Below are 24269 nucleotides of genomic sequence, written 5' to 3'. Positions count from 1 at the left end.
GTAGCTTCATAATGATGAAAGTGTGAAAACTTTAAAGGTCAATGTATAAATATTCTTCAATTACTTTTTAAAAATTATATCATATATATAATTATAAATATACTTCTAAAACTTTATAGAACAGATAATTTTATCTTGTAAATTGCTAATTAGTTTAGTACTCAAGAGTATATATCTTTGATTTTAGTATTGGTGCTGCAATTTACTATAGAAATAGAATGTAACTATATAGATATATAGAAATAGAATATATCTATATAGATATAAAGAAATAGAATATATCTATCTGTATAGATATATAGAAATAGAATATATCTATATAGATATAACATTTCTGTATTGGATTCTTTAATTCTTATATCATATCCTCCCCTCCTTTGTTATTAATCTCTGTTGTGCATCAAATTCTTCAGTACTGTCCATAGAATAGTTGAGTGGGAAGTAATTTTTTGAGATTTTTGTGCATCTTTTAATATGTCTTTTCACTTTCTAACCTAGATGCTATTTTGGAGAAAAAAAAACCTTATAAATCCTTCAATGGAAATAAATATTTCAGAATTTTTAAATCTGCTGTGCTAGTGTCTTCCAGCTTCTACTTTTGTTATTGAGATGACTGATGACATTTTGTTTCCTGATCTCTCCCTCTCTATCCCGAGTATATATTTACCTATTCCCTCTCTCATTTTTCACTCATATTTTGTGTGTTTGTGCATGTATTTTTGGTTGTCATTTGTCTGTTTGATGATGTCTTATCCACTATCATTGAATTTATGTGTGTGTGTGTGTGTGTTTAGTGTAGGTTTTTTCTTTTTTACTTATTTATGCTATTTGATTTTTTTAATGGGGATGATTTCATAGACAAACTCATACTAAGTCAATCAGAATGAGTCTTGGGTGTGTACATTTTTTTCTAATAAAAAGAAAAACTACTTTCAATTACTATTTATTTTTAGTAGTTACTATCTACCATGCACATACATCATTCTACTGTACACATAATAACCATGTAAATCCAGCAGGACAAATGGATAATTTTTGACACAATTACAAGTCAACTTAAAAATTACATGAAAACATTCTAACTGGATTTTACCAAATGGAAGGAAGGAAGGACAGAAGGAAGGAAGGAAGGAAGAAAAGAAAGAAAGAAAGAAAGAAAGAAAGAAAGAAAGAAAGAAAGAAAGAAAGAAAGAAAGAAAAAGAAAAAAGAAAGAAAAAGAGAGAAAGAAAGAAAGAAAGGGAGGGAGGGAGGAAGAAAAGAAGAAAAAAAGAACATGAGATCCACTACTAGCTTATGATTTTAATCTACATGGAGGAAGAAATAACCATTCATTACTATGAAGGTTAGTTTTATGTATCAACTATACTGGGCCATGGGTTCCCCAGATATATGGTCAAACATTATTCTGGGTGTGTCTGTGAGGGTGTTTTTGAGGAGATTAACATCGAATTGGTAGATTTAATAAAGCAGATTGTCCTCCTTGATGTGATTGGACCTCATCCAATTAGTTTAAGGCTGAATAGGACAAAGAGGCAGACTCTCTCTTGGGTATGAGAAATTCTTTTTCCCTACCGCCTTGAACTCAGATATCATCAGCTTATTCCTGCCTTCATATTCACAGTGAAACATCAATTCTTCCTCGATCTCAAGCTTTCTGGCCTTTGCTTGGGAACTACACCATTGGCTCACTTGGTTGTCCACATTGCTTACTCACTCTCATCCTGCACATCTTAGGACTTGTCAGTCCTTATGATCTCATGAGCCAATTTCTTAAAATCAATCACTTTATCTATATACATATATGTAAATACATATAGTATACATATTCATACATATATTAATATACTTATTATAATATATATTAATACAATTACCAAAAGTAAAAACATTATGTGAGTTTTGTAAAAATGTATTGATTTCAAGCAATGCAAACAATTTAGTTGAACTGAGATAATCTTAACTTATTTTTTTGGGGGGTGAGGATAAACTTTTTTGTTGTTGTTGTTGCAGAGCACAGGCTCCAGATGCGCAGGCTCAGTGGCCATGGCTCATGGGCCTAGCCGCTCTGCAGAATGTGGGATCTTCCCGGACCGGGACACAAACCCGTGTCCCTTGCATTGGCAGGTGGGCTCTCAACCACTGCATCACCAGGGAAGCCGAAGGAGGATAAATTTTTAACACGATTAATTTTAATATCAATCCTGCAACTTTTGAATCTTTGTTTTTCATGAAATGTTCCATTTCCTTGAAGATATTTTTATAAGAAACAGAAATCTGAACAACCTGTAATATCTCTTGATGTAAAGATTCATCTAATATTTATGTGCATGTATGACAAATAGGATAATACATATGAAATAATTTCAGATAATCTATAAATTGCTATTTAATTGTTAGTTATTATTTGGTATTATTATTTAGTGTGTTGTTTATTACCTTGAACAGATAACAGTATATAAGTATTCACTAGTCACATGATGAAGAGATACACACACTTGCACACAATATGCATATGCAGTCTCTGAACTATATATATATGTTTTTATGTAAACATAAATATATGTATATATGTACATATATATGTAGAGAGCAAGAGAGACAGAATACTACAAAATATAAAAGTATCTTACCACTTTAACAGTGCTTCCAAAATGATAATATACCATTTTAATATAAAAATTATAAATGAAAATGAAATGAGAAAAAGGTAGTTAAACAGAATCAAGAGCAAACACAACTGACACAGGAAAGAACAGTCTTTCTAAGCACTCAGTTAGATTATTAATATTTCATTGAGCAAATATTTATTAACTACTTATTCCCAAAAGGAGCTTTCTAGTCCTGGTGAAGGACCCAAAGAATTGGACAATTTACTGCCATCAAGTCATTGCAAAGTTAGAAATGCTGAAGGCTAAGTAAAGTTGCCAGGTTGCTTAATCCCATTGATATCATAGAATAGCCACCCAAAGGAAATGAAGAGGTAAGGAAATCGGGCTGGTATTCATCTACATAGAAATAACACCTGACTTGGAGCTTGTAGTAGAAAGTTGATAATTTACGTTGTCCTGAAGTTCTTTCCCTTTTGTACCCTTGTAAGAGTAAAACTGCCTGTATGATACTTCTTTCTTTGGCATTCCAAAATGTACCATATAACATTTCTAATTTACGTTTTATTCTTTCCGAAATTGCCAAATATAAAAAAGACACCTTTCACAATGTAATATTACCAGGTCTATGTTGGTTAGCACTGTGCATCTTACAATGCTTTCAGTAAAAGAGACTTTGAATAAGAACTAGTTTGTCAAGAACTCTTTTATATTTTAGTTGCCATCATTGTGCTCCTTGACTAAGTACTCCTCTTCTCCACCCCTTCAAATAACTAAAGTTAGCATAGTTTTGTGCAATTGTGATGTTTTCATTATTTAAAAGTATGCATTCTCTCTGTCACACATTGTGTAGGAGTCTGCCTTAGGCTGCTGAAAGCCTGATGGAACAATGTCAAATGCACGATTCAAATAATTGTTTCAATAAATAACATTTTCTCTTTCCATTGCTTTCAGGCTGCCTACTTATACAATCACATTAGCATTTTAATATTAACTCTCTGGACTTTTCTGATGATAAGAAAATAATATTCAAGCATTTATTACCCCTCTTCACTATCCAGACTGTGCATGTCCAGTATTTTATTAATACTTTAAAATTTGTGACTAGTTCTGCTTTCCACAGCTTGCTACCATATAATAGTCTGCCTATTGATAATTTAGGTTTGCCAAATTATGTAAATCATTCAGTACTAGAATGCATATTATCCAGCAAAAATCATAAGCCTGGGAATAATCACTGTCCAAATGGTCTATGAACCCCATGTGTTTATGTTTATAGAATAAGAATTGTGATGTCATAGTCCTTTATAACATCATGGAGAGCAAACAAATGCATCACTTGTCTGAATCTATATTCAGTAATAAAGAGAAATTAGATGTCCCTTGTAAAGGAGAGGATGTTAAGAGAAGAGGAGCTATTCTGCTGCTTGAAAAATCCTCAAATTATTCTTAATGGGCTCTTTATTAAGTTAAGATTTAGAATTTATCTTAAAATATTTATTTTACATTACTTAAAAGTGTAAAACTGCTATAGTTTAAAATAATGTAAATAGTATGTTTCATCTTACAGATAATATTTAATTAGAAAAATATACTAATGCTCATCATGCATCCTCATACCTAGAAGATTAAATGAGCTGGCTTTTGTAATATATGGTCTAAAAATTAATAAGTGAAACATATATATAGTTAAGTAAAAATATAAGGTTTGAAAATTAATAATAGAAATCAGTCATTTTTACTGGCTATTTTTGCAGAATTATCTTCATTATTCAACGATTTTGTCTATTTAAATATTTTGAATTTTATTTTCAAAAAAAACATTAATATTGAGGATTTCTAGCATTTTAATGGGTGTTCCTCCATTTCTTCAGGTGGTTTTTGAGTTTCAATAATACTTTGTAACATTTTTCACAATAGTTTTGTACATTATATTGACTGATTTATTTCCATTGACTGTGCTGTATTTGTTGCTATTATAAATGGTATTTTTTAGCTTTTATTTTATATTCTAACTGGCCATTGATGCTACTGATTTCATGAATGTGTTCTCTGTAGATTACCATATGATCAGCAAAGAATAACACTTTAATTTACTTCTTCCTCAGGCACTATCTTTAATTAAATTTTTCCTTTTCTTATTGCATTGACTCAGACATTCACTGTACTTTTGAATACAAGAATTGATAGCAAGTGAACTACTACCATTCTTAAACCTAAAAATATATGACTAAAATTGTTCTGTCAAGTATAATATTTACTGTAGAAGTTTTTGATTATTTTATTATGTAAGAAAACTTCCAGATGACCAATTACATTTAAATATTCTCCCCTTCATGAATACAAGTTAATTTTTATTTATTTTATTTTTTCATAGAATTTATTTTTTATACTTTTTAACATCTTTATTGGAGTATAATTGCTTAACACTGTTATGTTAGTTTCTGCTGTATAACAAAGTGTATAACAAAGTGAATCAGCTATATGTATATAGCTATATGTATATATATATATCTCCATATCCTCTCTCTCTTGTGTCTCCCTCCCACCCTCCCTACCCCACCCCTCTAGGTGGTCACAAAGCACAGAGCTAATCTCCCTGTGCTATGCAGCTGCTTCCCACTAGCTATCTATTTTATATTTGGTAGTGTTTATATGTCAGTGCTACTCTCTCACTTCATCCCAGCTTCCCCTTCCACTTCCCCGTGTCCTCAGGTCCATTATCAAGATCTGCGTCTTTATTCTTGTACTCTCCCTAGTTTCATCAGAAGCATTTTTTTTAGATTCCATATTAGCATACAATATTTGTTTTGCTCTTACTGACTTATTTCACTCTGTATGACAGACTCTAGGTCCATCCACCTCACTACAAATAACTCAATTTTTATGGCTGAGTAATATTCCATTGTATATATGTGCCACATCTTCTTTATCCATTCATCTGTCGACTTTGGTTGCTTCCATATCCTGACTATTGTAAATAGTGCTGCAATGAACATTGTGGTACATGACTCTTTTTGAATTATGGTTTTCTCAGGGTATTGCCCAGTAGTGGGATTGCTGGGTCATATGGTAGTTCTATTTTTAGTTTTTTAAGGAACCTCCATACTGTTCTCCATAACAGCTATATCAATTTACATTCCTACCAACAGTGCAAGAGGGTTCCATTGACTCTACACCCTCTCCAGCATTTATTGTTTGTAGATATTTTGAAGATGATCATTCTGACTGATGTGAGGTGATACCTCATTGTAGTTTTGATTTACATTTCTCTAATGATTAGTGATGTTGGGCATCCTTTCATTTGTTTGTTGCCCATCTGTATGTCTTCTTTGTAGAAATGTCTATTTAGGTCTTCTGCCCATTTTTGGATTAGGTTGTTTATTTTTTTGATATTGAGCTGCATTAGCTGCCTGTATATTTTAAAGATTAATCCTTTATCAGTTGATTCATTCACAACTATTTTCTCTCATTCGGAGGGTTGTCTTTTCATCTTGATTATGGTTTCCTTTGCTGTGCAAAAGCTTTTAAGCTATATTAACTCCCACTTGTTTATTATTTTTTTTTATTTCCATTTCTCTAGGAGGTGGGTCAAAAAGGACCTTGCTGTGATTTATGTCATAGAGTGCTCTGCCTATGATCCCCTCCAAGAGTTTTATAGTTTCTGGCCTTACATTTAGGTCTTTAATCCATTTTGAGTTTATTTTTGTGTATGTGTATGGTATGGTGATAAGAAGTATTCTAATTTCATTCTTTAACATGTAGCTGTCCAGTTTTCCCAGAACTACTTACTGAAGGGGCTGTCTTTCTCCATTGTATATTCTCACCTCCTTTATCAAAGATAAGGTGAGCATACATGAGTGGGTTTATCTCTGGGCTTTCTATCCTGTTCCATTGATCGATATTTCTGTTTTTATGCCAGTACCATACTGTCTTGATTACTGTAGCTTTGTAGTATAGTCTGAAGTCAGGGAGCCTGATTCCTCCAGCTACATGTTTCTTTCTCAAGATTCTTTTGGCTCTTTGGGGTCTTGTGTGTTTCCATACAAATTGTGAAATATTTTATTCTAGTTCTATGAAAAATGCCATTGGTAGTTTGATAGGGATTGCACTGAATCTGTAGATTGCATGGGTAGTATAGTCATTTTCACAATGTTGATTCTTCCAGTCCAAGAACACGGTATATCTCTCCATCTGTTTGTAACATCTTTAATTTCTTTCATCAGGGTCTTACAGTTTTCTGCATACAGGTCTTTTGTCACCTTAGGAAGGTTTATTCCTAGGTATTTCATTCTTTTTGTTGCGATGGTAAATGGGAGTGTTTCCTTAATTTCTCTTTCAGATTTTTCATCATTAATGTATAGGAATGAAAGAGATTTCTGTCCATTAATTTTGTATCCTACTACTCTACCAAATTCATTGATTAGCTCTAATAGTTTTCTGGTAGCATCTTCAGGATTCTCTACGTATAGTATCATGTCATCTGCAAACAGTGACAGTTTTAATTCTTTTCCAATTTGGATTCCTTTTATTTCTTTTTCTTCTCTGATTACTGTGGCTAAAACTTCCCAAAGTATCTTGAATAATAGTGGTGAGAGTGGGCAAACTTGTCTTGTTCCAAATCTTAGAGGAAATAGTTTCAGTTTTTCACCATTGAGAACGATGTTGGCTGTTGGTTGTCATATATGGCCTTTATTATGTTGAGGTAGATTCCCTTTATGCCTACTTTCTGGTGAATTTTTATCATAAATGGGTGTTGAATTTTGTTGAAAGATTTTTCTGCATCTATTGAGATGATCATATGGTTTTTATCCTTCAGTTTGTTAATATGGTGTATCACATTGTCTGATTTGCATATATTGAAGAATCCTTGCATTCCTAGGATAAACCCCACTTGATCATGTTGTATGATCCTTTTAATGTGCTGCTGGATTCTGTTTGCTAGTGTTTTGTTGAGGATTTTTGCATCTATGTTTATTAGAGGTATTGACCTGTAGTTTTCATTTTTTTGTGACATCATTGTCTGGTTTTTGTATCACGGTGATGGTGGTCTTGTAGAATGAGTTTGGGAGTGCTCCTCCCTCTGCTATATTTTGGAAGAGTTTGAGAAGGATAGGTATTAGTTCTTCTCTAAATGTTTGATAGAATTCTCCTGGAAAGCCATCTGGTCCTAGGCTTTTGTTTGTTGGAAGATTTTTAATTACAGTTCCAATTTCAGTGTTTGTGATTGGTCTGTTTATATTTTCTATTTCTTCCTGGTTCAATATCAGAAGGTTGTTCATTTCTAAGAATTTGTCCATTTCTTGCAGGTTGTCCATTTTACTGGCATATAGTTGCTTGTACTAATCTCTCATGATCCTTTGTATTTCTGTAGTATCACTTGTTACTTCTCAGTTTCATTTCTAATTCTTTTGATTTGAGTCTCCCTTTTCTTCTTGTTGAGTCTGGCTAATGGTTTATCAATTTTGTTTATCTTCTCAAAGATCCAGTTTTTAGTTTTATTGATATTTGCTATTGTTTTCTTCATTTCTTTTTCATTTATTTCTGATCTGATCTTTTGTATTCTTTCCTACTCTAACTCTGGGTTATTTTTGTTCTTATTTCTGTAACTGCTTTAGTTGTAATGTTAGTTTTTTTATTTGAGATGTTTATTGTTTTGTGAGGTAGAATTGTATTGCTATAAACTTCCCTCCTAGAACTGCTTTGGCTGCATCCCCTAGGTTTTGGGTCATCGTGTTTTCATTGTCGATTGTTTCTAGGTATTTTTTGATCTCCTCTGATTTCTTCAGTGATCTCTTGGTCATTTAGTAGTGTATGGTTTAGCTTCAATGTGTTTTATTTTTTGCAGTTTATTTCCTGTAATTGATATCTAGTCTCATAGCATTGTGGTCAGAAAAGACACTTGATACCTTTTCAATTTTCTTAAATTTACCAAAGCTTGATTTGTGATCCAAGATATGTTCTTTCCTGGAAAACGTTCCATGAGCACTTGAGAAGAAAGGGCATTCTGTTGTTTTTGGATGGAATGTCCTATAAATATCTATTAAGTCTATTTTGTCTAATATGTCATTTAAAGCTGTTTCTTTATTTATTTTCACTGTGGATGATCTGTCCATTGGTGAAAGTGGGGTGTTAAAGTCCCCTACTATTATTGTGTTTCGGTCCATTTCCACTTTTATGGCTTTTAGCATTTGCCTTATGTATTGAGGTGCTCCTATATTGGGTCCATAAATATTTAGAATTGTCATATTTTCTTCTTGGATTGATCACTTGATCATTATCTAGTGTCCTTCCTTGTCTCTTTTGGCAGTCTTTATTTTAAAGTCTATTTTGTCTGATATGAGAATTGCTACTCCAGCTTTCTTTTGATTTCCATTATAGTCCATTTACATTGAAAGTAATTATCAATATGTATGTTCCTATTACCATTTTCTTAATTGTTCTAGGTTTGTTATTGTAGGTCTTTTCCTTCTCTTGTGTTTCCTACCTTGAGAAGTTCCTTTAGCATTTGTTGTAATGCTGGTTTGGTTGTGCTGAATTCTCTTATCTTTTGCTTGTCTGTAAAGGTTTTAATTTCTCTGCTGAATCTGAATGAGATCCTTTTTGGGTAGGGTAATCTTGGTTGTAGGTTTTTCCCTTTCATCACTTTAAATATGTCCTGCCCCTCTCTTCTGGTTTGTAGAGTTTATGCTGAAAGACCAGCTATTAACCTTATGGGGATTCTCTTGCATGTTATTTGTTGATTTTCCCTTGCTTCTATTAATATTTTTCTTTGTATTTAATTTTTGATAGTTTAATTAATATGTGTCTTGGTGTGTTTTTCCTAAGGTTTATCCTGTATGGGATTCTCTGTGCTTCCTGGACATGAGTGACTATTTTCTTTCCCATGTTAGGGAAGTTTTCAACTATAATATCTTCAAATATATTCTCAGACCCTTTCTTTTTCTCTTCTTCTTCTGTGACCTCTATAATTCGAATGCTGTTGCATTTAATGTTGTCCCAGAGGTCTCTGGGACTGTCCTCAATTCTTTTCATTCTTTTTTGTTTATTCTGCTCTGTTGTAGTTATTTCCACTATTCTATCTTTCAGGTCACTTTTCCATTTTTCTGCCTCAGTTATTCTGCTATTTATTCATTCTAGAGAATTTTTGATTTCATTTATTGTGTTGTGCATCATTGTTTGTTTGCTCTTTAGTTCTTCTAGGTCCTTGTTAATCACTTCTTGTATTTTCTCCATTCTATTAAAGATTTTGGATCATCTCTCCTATCAATACTGTGAATTCTTTTTCAGGTACACTGCCTATTTCCTCTTCATTTGTTTGGTGTGGTGGGTTTTTACCTTGCTCCTTCATCTGCATATTTCTCTGTCTTCTCCTTTTGTTTGACTTACTGTGTTTGGGGTCTCCTTTTTGCAGGTTGCAGGTTCGTAGTTCCCGTTATTTTTGGTGTCTGTCCCCAGTGGGTGAGGTTGGTTCAGTGGCTTGTGTAGGCTTCCAGGTGGAGGTGACCAGTACTTGTGTTCTGGGGTTGGGGTTGGATCTTGTCTAACTTGTGGGCAGGGCTGCCTCTGGTGGTGTCTTTTGGGGTGTCTTTGAACTTAGTATAATTTAGGCAGCATCTCTGCTAATGAGTGGGGTTGTGTTCCTGTCTTGATAGTTGTTTGACATGGGGCATCCAGCACTGGAGTTTACTGGTGGTTGAGTAGAGCTGGGTCTTAGTTTTGAGGTGGAGATCTCTGGGAGAACTCTTGCCAATTGATATTACATAAGTCCGGAAGGTCTCTGGTGGTGCAGTGTTCTGAACTCGGCTCTCCCACCTCAGAGGTTCAGGCCTGACACCAGGCCAGAGCACCAAGAACCTGCCAGCCACATGGCTCAGAAGAAAAGGTATTAAAACAAACAAATAATAATAAATTAATAAAAAGAAAAAATATTAAAATAAAGAAATAATTTTAAAAAAGGAAAGAGCGACTAAACCAATAAACAAATCTACCAATGATAACAAGCACTAAACACTAAAGTAATATAAACATATAAATCAGAAACAAATCAGTCACAGACAGCACACCCCAAGTCTACAGGTGCTCCCAAAATCCACTGCCCCAATGTTGGGATGAATCGTTGCCTTTACAGGTATTCCACAGTTGCAGGGTACATCAAGTTGATTGTTTGGATTCAATCTGCTGCTCTTGGCTGAAGGGAGAAATTTCCCTTTCTATTCTTTGTTCACACAGCTCCTGGGCTCAGCTTTGGTTTTTACCCACCTCTGCATGTAGGTCATCCTCAGGCAACTGTTCCCGCCCAGACAGGATGGGGTTAAAGCAGAGACTGATTAGGGGGCTCATGCTCATTCAGGCCAGGGAGAGGAGGGGTACTGTAGTTTTAATTGGAATTCAGGGAGAGCCTGTGGTGACAGAGGCCATCCTGATGTTGCAACAGCCTGAGGTGCACCGTGTATTCTACTGGGGAACTTGTCCTTAGATCAGAGGACCCTGGCAGTAGTGTGCTGCACAGGGCCCTGGGGGTGGGGGGGGCGTGTGGATAGTGACCTGTGATTGCACACAGGATTCTTTGTCACTGCAGTAGCAGCCTTAGTGTTTCATGCCTGTCTCTGGGGTCCGAGCTGATAGCCGTGGCTCACGCCCATCTCTGGAGCTCAGTTAGGTGGTGCTCTGCCTTCTGTAGGCAGACTGGGAAGGAATCCCCTCTCTTTGTGCACCTTGAAACAATGGTGTCTTGCCTCTTAGGCGGGTCAAGACTTTTTCCCGGACTCTCTCCCTGCTAGTTATGGTGCACTAGCCCTTTCAGGCTGTGTTCACACAGCCAACCTCAGTCCTCTCCCTGGAATCTGACTTCTGAAGCCCGAGCCTCAGCTCTCAGCCCCCATCCACCCCAGTGGGTGAGCAAACAAGCCTCTCAGGCTGGTGAGTGCTGGTCAGCACCAACCCTCTGTGTGGGAATCTCTCCACTTTGCCTTCTGCACCCCTGTTGCTGCACTCTCCTCTGTGGCTCTGAGGCTTCCCCCCACTCAGCCCCTGTCTCTGCCAGTGAAGGGGCTTCCAAGTGTGTGGAAACTTTTCCTCCTTTACAGCTCCCTCCCACAGGTACAAGTTCCATCCTTATTCTTTTGTCTCTGTTTTTTCTTTTTTCTTTTGCCCTACCCAGGTACGTGGGGATTTTCTTGCCTTTTGTGAAGTCTGAGGTCTTCTGCCAACATTCAGTAGGTGTTATGTAGGAGTTGTTCCACATATAGACGTATTTTTGATGTATTTTTGGGGAGGAAGGTGCTCTCCATGTCTTACTCCTCCACCATCTTGAAAGTTCCCCCCAAGTTAATTTTTATTAGCATTTTGTTCTGCACCTAAGAAGAGCATTAGAGTCCTCTTTAATATTTAGTGCCAAGTGGGATACATTCATAAGTATTTCATTGCTAACTGAACTTCATATTACTTAATTTCATTCATTAAATGAACTGCTGTATCATATTTGTAGTTACTTTTATTTAGAATTATTAGATCTATATGTTCATGTGAATCATGTATAACCTTTATTGATTGTCTATCACCTTTGATATCCAATTCATATAAACAATATAAATTGTTTTGGGTAGAATTACCAATATTTTATATTGTGCAAGATTTGTATAAGACAAGCTATTTTATAAAATTCTTTGTAATATTATCTAGTGTCTTATTATACACTCATTCACTCTTTTCAAAATTGTAATTGATATATTTACATCTTAAAATATTTCTTGAGTAAGTTTAATCATGAATTATTTTCTAGGAAAATAGTCATTTAATAAATGATCATATTGTATATTTGTAATGTTGTGAGTATATTTTCCTATAACTTTTTAGTCTTACTATAAGTATTCCCCTTTTCATTACAAACAATGTTTCTTCATATCTCATAATTGTTAACAATGCTTTCTATATGTTTGTCTATTATTATGTTATAATTATCATTTTGCTTTGTGTTTTATATTCCTAATTTCTACTGTCATCATTTCTATTTCATTTTTTAAATTAAAGTAACTTTTCCTATCTTATAAGTCACTTCATTTGCTTGAAGTCTTCCTAATTTATTAATAACTACATCTAGTAATATATATTTTCTTTAAATATCCATTTATATAAATAATAATGCCTTTGTTCTTGATTATAAATATTTATTTTTGTGATTATCATTTTAATACATGTTATTTAAGAATGTGCTTTTTAGAATCCAAACATAGGATTTAATTTTAAATAATTTTACTATTTTATTTAAGGTATTGAATTTTCATATAAATAAATGGTTATTTGGATACATTGAGAATTTACTAGTGGTGTGGTCATTATTTTGTAAATATTACTTGGGTATTTAAGCAAATGTGCATTCTTTATACTTTGGGTAGAAAACTTTCTATGTATTAAAAGGAAGATATATTGAATCATAAATTGTCAATTTTTGCTCTTTTGCAAAAATAACAAAAGTTTAAGACTTCTATATCCTCATTTATTTTTCAGACTGAATCAGAACAAATATAAAATTTGAGATAGTCGTATTAAACTCTTCTGACTGCAAACTCATATTTTTATTTAAAACTTAAATTTTGCTTTATGATTTGGGACACGTTGCATACATTGAAGTAAATTATTTTTCATTATTTTAATGATTCTTTAAAAATGTAAAATATACTGTCCTTATTACTACTCTTACCTTAAATTCTATTTAGTCTGATAGTATTATTGTACTAACACTTCATTGTGTTATTTATTTTTCCTCTTTGTTGTGAAATATATGATGTGTGAAAAAACATAAAAAAGAGTATACACCTTATGATTCCATTTTATAACAAATCCGGAAAATGCAAACTAATCTAAAATACAGTTTGTGCTAGGCCATGGTAATACAATGTATGTATTACAATGGGGCGTGAGAAAATATTATCATATTCATGGTGTTTTCATGGTGTGTAAAGAAGCATATATTAAAACTCATCAAATTTTAAAGTTTAAGTTAATGTAGTTTTGTACAATAAATTTACCTTAATAGAACTCTAACAATGTATTCTCTTTTTTAAGATATTAAAGTCAGTTTACCTTCATTTTTTCCATTGTCTGAAGTCCTAGGAATTGAAAGAGTGATAATTGTGCCTGCCCACTAACAACAGCCACAAAGGACTACTAAACTGTCTTGAACTTTCCCAGCATTCTCTCTAAACCCTTGATAATAATAGCTTTATAAAATTCTTCTCAAACTACCCAATTTGAGTAGGCTCTCTAGTTTCTGCCAAGACCATAACTGATAACATGGTCCTCAAAATTTTATATTTTATAATCTGTTATATGTTATAAATTAAAAGATCATAGACAACATCACATATTTATCTGCTGCTTTATTATTTTTATTATTATTATTTTAGTTTAATTGTATTGGAGTTTCCAAATTGAGAAATTAATCATACTGAGTGTGTTTGGGCTTAGCCTTTTGATCAGGAAAAAAAAAAACTCCATTGAATTTATTCTCTTATTTCTATTGTTTTTAAAAGTAAAACCCTGAAGCAGTTTTTTTCACTTCCAAAGTAGACACTGTTTTTCAAGTTATTCTAAATATAAGAATTGTTAAATTATAAAACATGAATTATCTCAAAGACACACAACTGAAGTGAAAATTGAGTCATTTAGCTGCAGGTCTGCTTCAGTAAAATATGTCTTTGCATCCTTTTCACTTGCATAAAAGTGAACTGTGAGTAACTCCAAAGAGACACTAATTTTGGAATGATCATTGCTTGCTGCACCAAGGTCAATTTACATGATGGGAAAAGGCAATAGATTTCCCCTTACTTTTCAAGGATCTTATGTAAAACAAAACAAAACAAAAACAACTTCCAACCCTATATTATACAGTTATTTAGGGTTTGGGTTTTTTTCCTCTGTTCTTTCCTCTAAGTTTTCTATACTATGTCTGAAAACAAAAAAGGCAGTTATTTGTTTGGAAGGCAGAACTTCCATATCATCTAAATGGTTCCCTAATGTTTACTTGGATACAAGTAGAGCAAAACAGATAAAACAGAACAGTAACTTTTGGCAATATCCTAGATTTGCTAGAGAAATCTTCACTCAACAAAAATATACTGGTAAGTTACTAAGTACAAGTAATATTATTCTGCACTAGGGATATATAGGCTAATTGTAAAGTAAACAAACACAGACATATAAACAATTAGAAATATGTTCACAGTAAATAAGGGATAATAATGAGGTATAACAGAATACAAAAATAAAGAATGTTTCATTAATTTTTGTGTGCTTTGGAATCTAAGTATGGCTCTAGTTGACTGTACTCTATGTGATTAAAATGGTATTTTTGTTGGGGACTTCTATAGGATTAGAAAAACTAGGGCAATAGTTTTAAAAACAATCAGAAATATTTTTATTATATCAGAGGGGCTATGATGAGAAATGGAAAAACTAAAGGAACTAATGATATGCTAAATTCAGATAACTTTACACTGTTTGTATGTGATTGATTTTTGTGAAATTGTACCTGGTGCCCTTTTCTTTTTCTTCCTTAGCTCTTTTCAAATTTTCCATTGTAAAATATCCTTTTCCACACTTCAATCTGTGCTTTTTTTTCTCTTTGTTAGAGAAGAGGTTTTGGGAACATTTGCCATGGCTAAGAATGTGCTGTAGGCACAGTTTCAGCTTACACGAGTTTGAAGCTACTTCAGTACTCTCTTATGATTCCATGAAATGTAAGTCTGCCAGCCAGACTTAGAATCATTGATCTGGAAGGCCTCTTTCAATCTAGTTACATGTGATCCTGGCAGTTGTCAGCAGAAGCTTCTTGAGTGCTTTTCAAATCACATCAGGAAAAAAGGAAAAGGGTGTGTGTATAGGTTTCTCATGATTTCAAATCGACTTATGGCTTAAGTGAAGTTGTTTTAACTGAAGGATAAATTTGTTTACAATGGGGAGGCTGTGTCAGTATGATTCATCAAAATCGTTGTGTTACTGAGTGCTTATGGATATGAACATACAGAGGAGAGACTAGGACGTAATGAACATTTAAATGTAAAATACCAAGAAGTTGTGAGGGTTTTCTGAGAGCTTTCTGTGTGGGCAAGGCTACACTTTGCTGATCTAAATAGCTCTCCAAAGACCTTGGGACATTAGCTCCTGCTGTGGCAAGGCTGCTCTGCTGGCAGGGATGAAAACCATGCAAAAAGCTCCTGAAAGAGATGGTCTTGCCTGCCAATACCAGTGCCTTCCTTCAACTAGCATTGTGCTCTAGTGACAAGGAACTTTGGATTTGCACTGGCAGCTGGACAGCAGCTCTTGGTTGGTTAAACCATCTCTTCCAAGAATCAACTCATGGAAAGGTAAGTCTCAAATAAATTCAGACTTCATTTCTTTAATCTCCCCTTTTTCCTGGAACAGTAGTGTAATTAATTTATCATTGTTTTGGAGTATGTTATTTCCTTATTGGCTTATTAAGAGACATTATTTTGTATGCTATTGGCTCGTGAAATATTGTTACAAATTATAATTTCCACAGTGAACTTGTGTTAAATAAATTATTGGCAAAGACAATCTCAGTCTCTGAGCATAATTTGCTGAAAACAAAACAATGGGAAAGTCAGATTCGCCCAACCAATGCTCAAATGTGATAATGTGATTCTGCCTTTAATAATTGTATCAAATTTGCTCTTTGGAGAGCTTATTTCCTACTGACAATATGTAGAAGAAAATAAATTGATGTAAATAAAAACTATTTTAAATACAGTTCTATTTGACATTTATCTTAAATATTTGTGAGTCTAAGAAAGAAGATTCAGTATACATGACAAAATATTTGATAATAAATGATGCACATGATTTTAAGCAATACATTTATATGTTCAAAACAGTATTACTTTTATTTTTTTTTTTTGGTCACGCCTCAAGGAATGTGGGATCTTAGCTCTCCAACCAAGGATTGAAGCCATGCCCCCTGCAGTGGAAGCATGGAATCTTAACTGATGGACCACCATGGAAGTCCCCAAAACAGTATTTCTTAAATATATATTTTCCATGAATGTGTGTTGAAAACTCTATAGTCTCTCTTTTTAAATACAAATAAGCTGTTTTTGGCAACACTTGGATCTCAAAAGAAAGGGAGCCTACCTAATTCTGTTAAGATGGTTGTTACTCTTATCAAAAACTGAATATGCAAGAAAACTACTTTACATTAATTCTATTCTGATAGAAGCCAAATAGGGCTTTTTAGTACAAGGCTGATATATCTTTTTCTGGGCATGGTCAGTCATATGCATATATAAATTTTGCTTAATATTTTAAATACTCCTGAAAAACTAAAGTACATGAGAGTAAACCAAGATAATTATTTTTATATTAACATATAGTGTATAATATAATAAGATATAAATTGGGTTTTAGATTGTGTTTTAACATACAAATCTATATTTTTTATAAATGAGTTAAATTTAAAATAATTTAAATACAATATAGGTCTATAAATTCTTTTGTTTTCATTGGGATTTTTTACATGTTCAACAAGTACCTAGAAGTCTAATGGCCCATGAAAATGTTATAAACACTATGAAGGAAGAAAAATCTTATAAGAATCATTTAAAAGTTTTAATAGAAAATATGTAGGCCATTATTTCATTTTCCATATTGAATGAGGTAAAAATTTTCAAGTACTTTATAAACTTTTCTAAAGTTGTTATTCAGGAATAACCAATATTAGGTTCAATAAATATTGAATTTTAATTTGTTATAATTGAAGTATGTAACTCCTAGAGAATCAGTGGTCCCATTAATTGATTGTATGTCTATGAAATACTAATGAAATGGATCCCCATAAAGATATAGGCAAAAAAAGTAGTTAAATCTATAGAGTTGTTTTCCTTCTATTAAAATCAGGGCAATTGTAACCCAAAACAGCTAGTTGTGATAACTTGCTCTTTTACAAGCTAATGTTATTAAATCTAGAATTCCTCTGGAAGACACTATCTCATTTCTGAATTGGGTGCACTTTAAGTATATACACATATGTATATTGGTCAAGGTGGATGGGTCATGAGTCCATTCCGAGCCTGTTTTCTTCTTTTTTTTTAAATTTAGCATTGCTATTTCTGTTTACAAGGGCCATCATATAGGGCACATAAATAAGGCCCTACACAGCTGTATATGGCAGCCAAATGGCACAGCATGGATCATCAGAAAAATGAATAGAGGCAAAATTACCCCTAAACTGCTATCAAATTGAATTATAATTGACATATTGAATGCTTTTTACATATAAAGTTATTTGTTGAGCATTGTAAGAAACATTATGAAACACCTATTTATAAAAAAAGTTTAGCTTTTTTGAGAAATGGCTAAACAAAAAGAGGTTAGAAGAAGTTTAGAAAGATAAAACTCATTTAAGTAATAGATCAAGCAATGGCCAGTGTAACATATGCTTAAATGTCATGGGCAGAGCAAATCATTTGATTGAAGGATCAAGTATGGGAAGGATAGAGTATGGCCAATAATTTTCAGGAAAAAAAAATTAAAGACTAGATGGTGTATTAATTATGGTTTTCCAGAGAAACAGAATCAATAGGATGAAAGAGGGAGAAAGAAAGAAGCTAAGAAATTTGGGGGGGTTGTGTGGAGGAGGCAGAGGAAGCTGGCAAGTGTGAGTTTTACAGGGTAGGGTCAGCAGGTTGGAGACTCAGGGAAGAGCTGATGTTGCAACTAGCACAGGAAGCATCTGGAGGCAGAATTCCTTCTTCATCAGAGAACCTCAGACTTTTCTCTGAAAGGCCTTCAGCTTTCAGGAGGAGGCCCATCCACATTATGGAGGAGCCTCTGCTTTACTCAAAGCCTACTGATCTAAAGTTCATCTCATCTAAAAAACACCTTCACAGTGTTTTAGACTGACATCTAGATTGACTTATGACCAACTATCTGGGTTCCATGGCCTAGCCACAAAATTAATCGTCACTAATGGTGTATTTTACGTTTTTTGAAGAATGTTTGTCTCTCAAAGTACAGGGATCTCAGATTTCTCTTTTCTGTGCTACACCTATTTTTTTACCTAAGAATGAAACTCAGTTTTGCAATACTCCTAACCTATAAAATTTTTTGTCCTCATGGGGCCTCATTTACAGTCTGTGAAATCAGAGACTGTGTCTCTGACACATAGGAAATCTCCTTTTAATATTTGTTGTATGATGTTACAAACCTATAACATCCTTCACAAGTAAGGTAGTCAGGTTTATTCTTTATTTGGTCATTGTGCTGATTTCTGGTTCTGGTCAAGTATCCTGCTGGACAGCATTTTTCTCATGCAATGATTCTGCTTCATTCCTCAGTCCCCTCTAGATTTCCACCAGCTGGAGATTTATGTAAGTTATGATGCAAATGGACGTAATTAATTAATGGAAGATCACATTTATCATATGAAACATGAATTTGCTGCTAAATACTTTTTGCTGCTTTCTATTTCATACCAAATGCATGTATTTATCACTTAATTTCCTGTCAAATGTGAGGAGTCCAGCTCCAGGCCAAAATATTATGTGATTTTTTAGCTCAGATTATAGGAGATCACAAAGGCTTTACCTGGCAGGCCTCATGAGGGAAAGCTGCCCTTTCTCACCAGACAGTGCACATCCAATATACTGCAGTCAGGGACCCCTGGCAAGTCTTGCTGTTTTGCATATTTGAATTTTTAGCTCAGATTCATTCCTTCATTCCTTTTATCTGAGGCCTTGGCCAGAGGTCTTCCAGGATCCTCTGCTGAGGCCTCCTCCTTTGCAGAGAGGGAGGAGGGAAAACATTGAGGACAACTTTTTCCACTCTGACTCAATACTCAGTAGTTGCCACTCCTAGCCCTTCCTCCTTGCCCTTACCCCAACCCCAGGGTCCATAAAACTCTCACCGCCTTTTGATTGGGGCTCCCTCAATAGTAAGAGGACCTCCATATCTGTGCTGATCTACCTGACCCTCTACTAGTGTGCTGTTCCATGGGGGAACATGGAAGAGTGGGAGTTGGTGGTTTCTTGGGTTTTAACCTCTTGCTTACAGAGTTACAGTAAGTGATTGAAGGCTTACCTCTTTCGTTTTTGGCCTGATGCTTTAATCAGCTACTCTGATACTTGGTATCTCAGCTTCCTCTCTCAACCCAGCCGTGCTCCTGACAAAATGTAGAGGTGAATTAAAATGATACTTTTAAGTCAAAGCACATGGCCTGGTCACTTTTTTACTTTACATTAGGGCTTTTCATATTTATCACTTCAGACAAATTGATAAAGGTCCACACATATACTTCCACAACTAATTTAGGGACAAATAGTATTTTTTATACTTAATCAAATTATCATAATTTCATTACCATCATTTCAACTCTATCAAAATATACCTGGGAAAATTCGGTGAAAAAAAATAGATTCTTCCCACTGATACAGACATGCACATCTATTTATTGATTCTCTATCCATCCAACAAATATGTATTGAGGAAAGTCTTGTGTGTCTTGATCTGTATGAAATTATATGGAGCATGGCTAGCACAAAGATGAAAAAGACATGGCTTCTATTTTTGAATAAGTGGAAGTTTGGTGTAAGACAAACTTGTTATAATATATATACTTAATTAAAAGACGAAGAAAACTTGGGGCACCACAGAGAGATAATAAACTAATTAAGGACAAGTAAGATAAGATTTCACAGAGGAGATAACACATAAGCCACCTCTTAAAGGATGAATAGAAATTCTCATGGACAGAAAAAGTGGCAGATAATATTTTGGGAATGGGAACAACTTATACAAAAGTATAAAAAAAGTCACAGGAGTGTGAAAATGTATATCATGCCAGTAAGTAATGAGAATTCAATACTACTGGAAGAAAGGCTATAATTGGTGCAAGATGAGACCAGCAACAATACATTTTGATAAATCTAGGCACCATACTTACGAGTTCTAACTTTATCATCTAAGGATGGGGTAATATAGAAATGTGCAAATGGAGAATTAATATGACAATGATTTTTAAGGTTGGGTATTCTGAGAAACTTGTAGATGATGTATGGGTAATGAGGAAATAAATTATTAAAAAGAAAGCCATTTAGGACTATATATCAATAGTGAAAGCCAGAAAACCAATAATAGTTTTCACCAAAAAGCCTCATTAGTATAACATCTGAAGCTTTTAGAAAAGATAGATGTTTGGGCTCCAATCCACACTTTCTGAAACAGAATTTTAAGATGAGGGAACTGATTGTGTATATATTAAAATTTTCAATAGTTTTATCTGATGCCCATAATTTGTAAAGAACCAATGGAAAATTACAGTGAACACAGAAGACAAAAATAGATTCAAGACATTTTTGTGAACTGAAATCAAGATACTTTGATGTGTTCTAATGGTGGAGGTAGAATGTTGTATTGACTGTGATTAAGTAGACAGCAATTATATTTGAAAATATTAGAACACAGGAAAAGAAAAATCTTTGAAACAGTAGAAAAGAAATTCAGTTTTCAATATCTAGATGCTAGATTTTAACAACATAATAATCTACAAATTTCTGTAATTGTTCTATGGATTCCTCACTATCTACATACATTTATACAGTTTTAAGAAACATATTTATATGCTTTATGTAAAATTATTTATATATTATTGGTTTCATTTATGTGATATTGTAGTTTCCATCATATTTTGACCAAAGGCATTTCCTTCCTTTTCCTATATAGGAGAGATTTGTAGAGATATTTGTGTTGTTGTTGTTTATTTTAATATTTTTTACGATTGGCTTTGCAGTCCATTTGAGTACTTTGAATTGATGGGTAGCTTACTTGCAGATTTGATATGTGACATAATTCCATTCTGAATCCTCAGGATAATGTTGCTGACTGCTTGTAACAGGTGATTAATTTCTCATATGATGTTTACTGTCATCTCATAAATCTCCCTGGATTAACATGTCTAACCAATTTTTCTTCTCCAGCAAGGCACCTAATTTCTATCAAATTCTTGAAATGGCTTGTACTTAGTGTATATTTCTCAAGTTGTGTACTTATTTTATATTTCTGTTTCATATGATATATACTTTTTAGGAATTCAAATGTTTTCCTGGAAATTGAAATTTTTCTTAGAATTTTTTATATTTTGAAAGTCCAGAATTGTATGAAGTAATTCTTTTAAATGTACCAAATTATTTTATATGTATTATATAGTTGTAAAGATGTCACTATTACAGTTATTTAAATATTAATATGCAATTTTGACAGTTCAATAATCTATATTATTAGCTAATAGGCAGGCATTTGTGCCAGAATATTATTTTCTATTTTATGAATATAAAGACTCACAATAGGAAATCACAATAAGGACTTCTGTAAATGCAAAAATTCCAGGATTTTATCTTTTAAAATGGCTTCAACCAATCACCAGAATGGGCTTGGAATTATTTATCTTATGAATAGCAATACTCTGTATTTGAAAGTACACAATCTACTTTTGGTAGAGAGGATCTTAAGATGCCCCCCATGATTCCTGCCCTCTGCTGTATAATCCTCGTATAACCCCATCTTCCTGAGTTCTGGCAGAACCTGTGAATATGGAGATATCATTCCTGTGATCCTGTGGACTTTGATTTAATCAAAGGAGATGATCCCACTGAGCTTGATTTGATCAAGTGGGCCATTTCTGAAGTCAGACATTGGCAGTTGAGTTGGTCTGTGTAGGGGGCAAGTGACTAAGAACTGCAGGTGGCCTCTTGGAGCTGAAAGTGGTTCCTGTCCAACAGACAGCAAGAGAATGGTTAAACAAGCACAACAAGTGGGATTCTGCCAAAAATAATTTGAATTTGAAAGAGGACCATGAGCTCCAGAAAAGAAGGTTACTCAGATGACACCTTGCTTTCAGCCTCGTGAGACCCTGAGTGGACAGCTCAATTCAGCCATGTGTGGATTTCCGACCTATAGAAACTGTGAGATAATAAATGGGTGCTAAGTAGCTAAGTTTGTGGTAATTTGTTAAACAGCACTGAAAAATGAAAAATCTGCTTTCTCTGGAAATGATTTGAGTATATGCAAATATAAATTGAGAGCTATACCACACTCTGAATATAAAAATGCAAACTCTCAAATCTAAAGGTAGCCTTGTAAACTGTACTTTTGTCAGCTCATCTCAAAAGCTGAATCCAGCTATTAAAAAGATATTGCTTTATTTTCTTATTTGAGATACCTTATTTCCTTTGCAGGTAATATCATTGTATTTTAAGTCCCTTTTGAGATACCTTATTTCCTTTGCAGGTAATGTCATTGTATTTTAAGTTCCTTTTTTGTCCAGGTTGAATCAGATATTCCATGGAAGAGGGCAATAGCCAACAAGTAGATTGAGTTTCCTCAGTGAATGCAAAGTGAACCAAGAAATAAGTCTTTTAACTTTAACATTAAATTAGTTTCAATACTAAAAATGGAAGACATTTCTTAAGCATTTATACGGTGGAATTCACAAAAATAGTGTTACCTTAGCAACTCATGACATAGAAATTAAGCTGTCAAAATTTCGATCATTCAAAAAGGGTCACTGATCTTCATGTCAACACAGCAGATGAAAAAGAGCTGCAGTGATGTACTTTGCCAGGTTTTCGAACTCTAATAAACAAGTCAAGCTGTGTTTATGAACTCCCTAAAATAGACAAGTGGAGAATACAGCAATATCAGTGCCAAAATGGATTTATAGGTAGTTGGACGTTGCACGCACTGACAAAGAATCTTCATTTACTACCTCCTTTTGTAATGAGGAATACCAGATTTACCACAAACAGCCAAGCAGAAACAACCCCTGCATTTGGCAAAATTCAAAGCTTTATCATGTTATCTGTCATTAAGGAAAGATTCATTAGGTCAGGATTTCCCTTAAAGAACTCTAAGGTGCCTTTTGAGCTAATGCTTGGAGTGAAGTCAGCACGAAATTCTCCAGTCCCTAAATATATCAAGTAAATATATCTCCATTGCCATTTCACTGAGATAAAAGAGAACTCGAGAAATAAAAGTTTAAAAAAATCCAGTGTAACTCAGTTATCTCATGCAACTTTAAATAAGTAGCATAAATTCATTCTAGTTCTTAATAAACCTTAATATTATTAAGGAAGTTGCTCCAGAATGTACATTCCACATGTCTGCACTAAGGGCCAGCATTTGACCATATTATATCGTATATAATAATTGTGGCCAGGAAAAGTAGGAAGGATTAGATTTTTTCTGGTAATTCATTTGTCTTTCAGAAACATCTTATTTTTTGGAAATCTCTCAACCATATGTTTAAACAAGAGCATTTCACTAAAACTCTGGGCATCTGATCTTGGTATACTTGTACTGGTAAAAGAAAAATTTTCAGTTTTAGCACAACTCATTCATGGTTTATTTTGACTGCATTTCTGATCCTCTTTTCACTCTTGATCTCAAAAGAATGAATGTATGGTTGTCCAATTCTATTAGTCCAATGAAGACTAATAAAGGCCTCCCCCAAATAGCCACATCCTACTCCCCGGAAGTTGTGAATATATTTAGATTACATGGCAAAAGGGAATTTATAGGTGTGATTAAGATCACAGACCTTGAGAGGGGAAAATTATCTTGGATTAACCAGATTGGTATAAATCTAATTGCAT

The sequence above is a fragment of the Delphinus delphis genome, chromosome 5 (genome assembly GCF_949987515.2).
Source record: "Delphinus delphis chromosome 5, mDelDel1.2, whole genome shotgun sequence".
Taxonomy (NCBI): domain Eukaryota; kingdom Metazoa; phylum Chordata; class Mammalia; order Artiodactyla; family Delphinidae; genus Delphinus; species Delphinus delphis.
This window is presented reverse-complemented; position numbering follows the sequence as displayed.